Here is a 5,612-nt window from a genome sequence, read left to right as displayed (position 1 = left end):
TAAAACTTTCCTTTTTGCTAAAGCATATAGTTAGGGCTGGACCAGGTGACCCTGAATCCTCCCTTAGTTATGCTGCAATAGACGTAGGCTGCCGGGGGGATTCCCATGATGCATTGAGATTTTCCTTTCCAGTCACCTTTCTCGCTCACTATGTGTTGATAGACCTCTCTGCATTGAATCGTACCTGTTATTAACCTCTGTCTCTCTTCCACAGCATGTCTTTATCCTGTTTTCCTTCTCTCACCCCAACCGGTCGCAGCAGATGGCCCCGCCCCTCCCTGAGCCTGGTTCTGCCGGAGGTTTCTTCCTGTTTAAGGGAGTTTTTCCTTCCCACTGTCGCCAAAGTGCTTGTTCATAGGGGGTCATATGATTGTTGGGTTTTTCTCTGTATCTATTATTATAGGATATACTGTACAATATAAAGCGCCTCGAGGCGACTTTTGTTGTAATTTGGCGCTATATAAATAAAATGGAATTGAATTGAATTGAATTGAATGACTATTTTGACAGTGAAGGTATCCCTGTATCTATAATAATACATCAGGAGATAAAAGCTTTAGAAAGCTTTGCCCTCTTAGGTAGGTTGGGATCTGTAGTGTATTAAAGGACATCTTCAGTTTACACTAAACTATTGTTTATTGTATTGAGAATTTTTCCTCAAAGATAAATTCTGAGGTCACATTTGCCCTAAGAGCTGGGACCTTCCCCTCAAGACAAAAATAATTCTGGATACTGTTTGAAATAGAATGAAGATTTAAATCTTATATTTAAAAATGATTTGACAGAAGAAATAGTAAAGGAAAGCACTGCAATGGGTTCAGGAAGACATGTGAAGACCACTGTCAGCGGGTAGCTTGTCACTATTGCCCAAAGTGCAAATTAAAGTCTACCATGCAAAGAAAAATACATACATAGACACGATCCAGCAAAGCTGCCATCTACTCTGGGTCTGAGCTCAGTCCGAATGGACTTGGAAAAGGGTAAAATTATTCTGAGCAATTAAAATCTGAAGTTATTTTTGACACCATGTCCTCTGAGCTAATGAGGAGAGAGCTCATCAAGCTTGTTACCAGCACACAGTTGAAAAGCCAGCATCTGTGATGATATGGAAGTGTATTAGTACAGGTGGTATGGGTAACTTCCACATCTGTGAAGGTCCCATTAATACAAAATTATATAGAGAGATATTTTGAAGCAATAACTGCTTCAAAAATCCAGATGACATATTTTTCTGTAAAAGTGAGCTTTTAGCAAGACAAGGCCAAACTCCACACTGACAACACCATAGCTTTGAAATAAAAGATGCCAAACTTGCAGGCCTGCAGCAGTACCTATCACTCACTGCAAACATCTGGCACTTTATTAAATGAAAAAAAAAACATGGAGGAGGAGCCAAATATATACAAGGGACCTGGAAAACATTTAGCCCCAAACCTAAATCACTTCAAATGAATAAACAGGTTCCTCATTGATTTCTTGATGTGTAAATGAACTAGTTTTCGCTCCCGTTGCAAGGTGACAACTTATCATCCTAAAGAAGTATCTGTCATCTGTTCACATACAAAAGATAAGATGCATGAATGTTTGTTTGCATTATGTTAAAGCAGCATTAAATGATTTTCTTGACCTATTGGAGCGTGTAGCACAAGCTGAAAGCAGTTCTGACACATTATCATTTTTTTTAAGTTCGCAGCATGAACATGTTAACAAATACTCAGGAGAAACATATTATGCAGTAGAGTTGTGTTTAATTATTTCAAAATGTAGTTTTGTTAAGATCTGACAATATTAGCTTCCATTCACTTACATCCTGTTGCTGCAGTTTTGTTCAGATTCCATTCGGTTTGAGCTGTGCTGCTAATATGAGCGTCATTAAAGTTGAAGATCCTCTGGGTATTTTTGTTTTATGACAGCTGACAGTTCTTGAATAACTGAACATATTGTTCATGAAACACTTGAGCTGCAGGTGTTACACAACTTTAAGGGCCATTGTCGAGGAGTTTCCTTTTTATTACATCTTGTTGTCTTCAACCTTCAGTCGGACCCTGTGTGAGGTTACTCCTGTTCACTGCTGTTTCTATATAACTGCTCAGATGTACTAACATTTGTCCACTTGGCTCCACAAACCATGTTCAGGAAAATATCCCCCCTTAATTGCAAGACTATCATGCATTCAGTTATATTTAGAGACAATATCTACACTAAAAGTAGCACTCCACTCCTATCAGTACTACAACAAGTACTAAGTTTAGCTACAATTGCTATAACCACTACTACTTGCCTTTTCCTATCAATGATGATGGTACTCCTTCTGTAGGAGGAAAGTGGGTTAATACTAGAGCTACTACCAGTACAAGTACAATTATACTTTATTAGTTTAACAAATTGTTGCAATAATTTTTCACAGGACTCTATAGGGTCTGTAGAGCTAATCAAATGTGCTTGATTAACTGATCAAGGTCAGATGGTGCAATGCTTAATGGTCAAACTGCAAAAAACCCAAGAGCTACACCTCAAACCTTACAGGTCATGTTAACGTGGGCGACCGTGGCTCAGGGGGTTGGGAATCGCATCTGTAACCGGAAGGTCGCCGGTTCGAGCCCTGGGCTCTCTGTCCTGGTCGTTGTGTCCTTGGGCAAGACACTTTACCCTACTTGCCTACTGGTGTTGGCCAGAGGGGCTGATGGCGCGATATGGCAGCCTCGCTTCAGTCTGCCCCAGGGCAGCTGTGGCTACAACTGTAGCTTGCCTCCACCAGTGTATGAATGTGAGAGTGAATGAATAGTGGTATTGTAAAGTGCTTTGGGTGCCTTGAAAAACGCTATATAAATTCAATCCATTATAACATTCATAATATTACAAATTAACAAATATTAAACAAATACATCTTGTTTAAATGTATTACCAATCTGCAGTTTGCAAAGGTTCTGGAACAATATCTTTTGGATCAAAGTGGACAGGTTTGGACATAATGCACAGCCACAAAAATAATAGCATATTAGCGTATCACCACCAGCATCTGTCAGTAGGGTGGCGAAAAGGTGAAGATTGGGGCAAGATCTGTAGCCATACTACATAGGAATCATAGCCCCTTGTGGTCATTGGGTCAACCATGAAGTATTGCAGAAAATCAAATCTGAGACCATCTGTCCAACAGCTAATGTTTAGTTAGGACAACAATCCGAAGAAGACCAGCAAATCTACAACAGAATGCTGTGTGCGGACCTTAAAAGAGCCGTGCATAAATGAATGCCCACTAACTTCAGAATTCAGTGGTGTGAGAGACTGCTAAAGTCATGAAGAAAATTATTACTTCTAATCATTGGTGCTAAAGGTGGTTTTACAAGCTTTAGACTCATAAGCTGTTATTAATTATTCACAGGATTAGACTCCTATGAGACTGCACACTTATACAAGCTGAACCTGTGTACACTGCAAACAATCCAAGCCAGTCTTATTGTCACTGTTATTAAGCTTGTCCCTGTACTGTGACCAAGCTATATCATTGCCTACCAACTGTTACCTTTTTGAACTGTAGCACAGTTACTGTAGAGCCTTCTGGTGCTTTTTGTTAGTCAGTCTAATACAGATGCAGACATTTCAGAGATGTTGTTTTTCTACTTCAAGCTAAAATTTTATTATAATTCATAGATTATATTAAATTAAAGTAAAAATGCAATGTTTTTTTTCCAAATCTCACTCCTGGCTGGCAATGAGGATAATGAGACCTGTTGTACAAAGTTGTCCTATGTGCCATTGGGTCGTTTTAACATAATTCATTTTGGATTCAGAATAATCAAGCTGAGTGAAACTCTACTTTCTGTCAGTGTGTAACTACATGAGATGTCTTTAAATAATATAAAGAAGTGCAATTTTAACAGTAGATCTCGGTATATGTTTGACACCCCTGCCTTACAGGAAAGGAACTGTGCAAATCAATGCAAAGTGGTTCTGAGTAATAACATTTGCAAACACATCTATACTGATGGGAGTGGTCTTTTCCAGGACAATAATGCCCTCATCCATAGGGAATGAGGGCTTACTGAAATTTGATTTGGAGAAATCAATTCCAGAAACTGTACTTGTAGTGGACCTTTGCTGATACTTTCCCACATCCCTTAATTTGAATGCGCCCTATCATTTCCAAATTTACATGTTTATGCTGTTTTGTATGATTTACTGTAGCCCCTCAGTTCATCCTCTGTTTGAAACAAGCTGTTATAGCTCCTCATCATTTGAAACGTCTGCCACATGTATAAGTAATAAGTAATAAGTAAAAGTATATCAGTGATTTTTCTTTGATTTGTGATCTGTCCATTTGTGTTGTTTACCACACTTTAATGAAATATTAGAAAACCTTAGCTGAAAAATTACTAATGGACTAGAATATTCAATACTTTAAAGGAATATATTATTATTATTAACAAAACAAAACTTCTCCCATATCCCACATGTTACACAGTCACAGTTGCTTCTCAGATATTTCATAATTTTTCAGATTTGTTCCCTTCCTTTACAAATAACGACTTTTGACCTTTGAATAATTTAGTTTAATTTGCATTCATTTGTGCAACTCTGGTTTTGATCATATGATTTTAAACCTCTTTTTGTTACTAAAACTCAAAAGTAAACTTAACTTGAAAAAGAGGGTGCATTAAAACGCAGTTTATTCCTAAAGACATGCAGCATACCAGTGTCTTAAGCAGCAGAATGAAGAAAACCCTCCAGCTCATGGAGAGCTGCCGTTCTGTCATGTGGCAATTGGACAGTCATTAAAATTATGCTGAAACATATGCCTTTATTACTTCTTTAACTGTTGCTACAACTTTTACAAATGCCTTGAGCTTATCTCCAACATGTGCTTTTACCTCTTATCATTAAGTGTCGATGACTTTATTCAGCAGTTCCTCTGAACTGCGCACACGGGCGCATGTTCCAGTGACCCACCATTGATCCCACAAAGGCAAGCCTTCGCCTGACAGCCAATAAAAGGAGGCCAGCCAAGGAGCCCCCGTCACACATAGTTCTGGCAACACTGAACCCTGAACTTACATCATCGAGTAAAGTAGGCCAAAGTTCAACTGCTGCAATCGTCACAGGAGGTTACCACACTGGCAGCGGCAGCCTGAATCAGAGACTATATCAATTGGATTTGCTTTGCTGCTTCAGGGCAAAAGTTTATTTTACACTAAAAAATGCTGAAAACTATGTGAGCATATATTACTGTTTATTTCAGAATTTTAAGATTGAAATCTTGTGCTATTGTCTCAGCCTTCTTTTTGATTGGATGGTAAGAGACTAACTGTTATCATTCTAAAAAAAAAAAAAGCATTTGTCCAGGCGGTCTCCCCTTGAGTTTTCCCTCCAAAAACATGTGTTACTCAGAAAGAGAGACAGAGGGAGAGACAGCCACAGCAGTGAAAGCATAGCTACCTGCCTCTCTTTCATATCTGAGCCAGCTATCAGCGATCAGCGGCAGAGGGAACCGGTTATTCAAAGACGACATTACGTGCTGCTGCTGAGTAATGATTCACCAGCAGCCTGTTGCACACTGTGTTTTTCACATCTGCAGGGAACAACAGGTTCACCCAGCTAACGCAAGGGCCAACCCC

Source organism: Haplochromis burtoni, unplaced genomic scaffold (assembly GCF_018398535.1).
Source record: "Haplochromis burtoni strain Fernald_Lab_line unplaced genomic scaffold, NCSU_Asbu1 Contig_239, whole genome shotgun sequence".
In the NCBI taxonomy this organism is placed as follows: domain Eukaryota; kingdom Metazoa; phylum Chordata; class Actinopteri; order Cichliformes; family Cichlidae; genus Haplochromis; species Haplochromis burtoni.
This window is presented reverse-complemented; position numbering follows the sequence as displayed.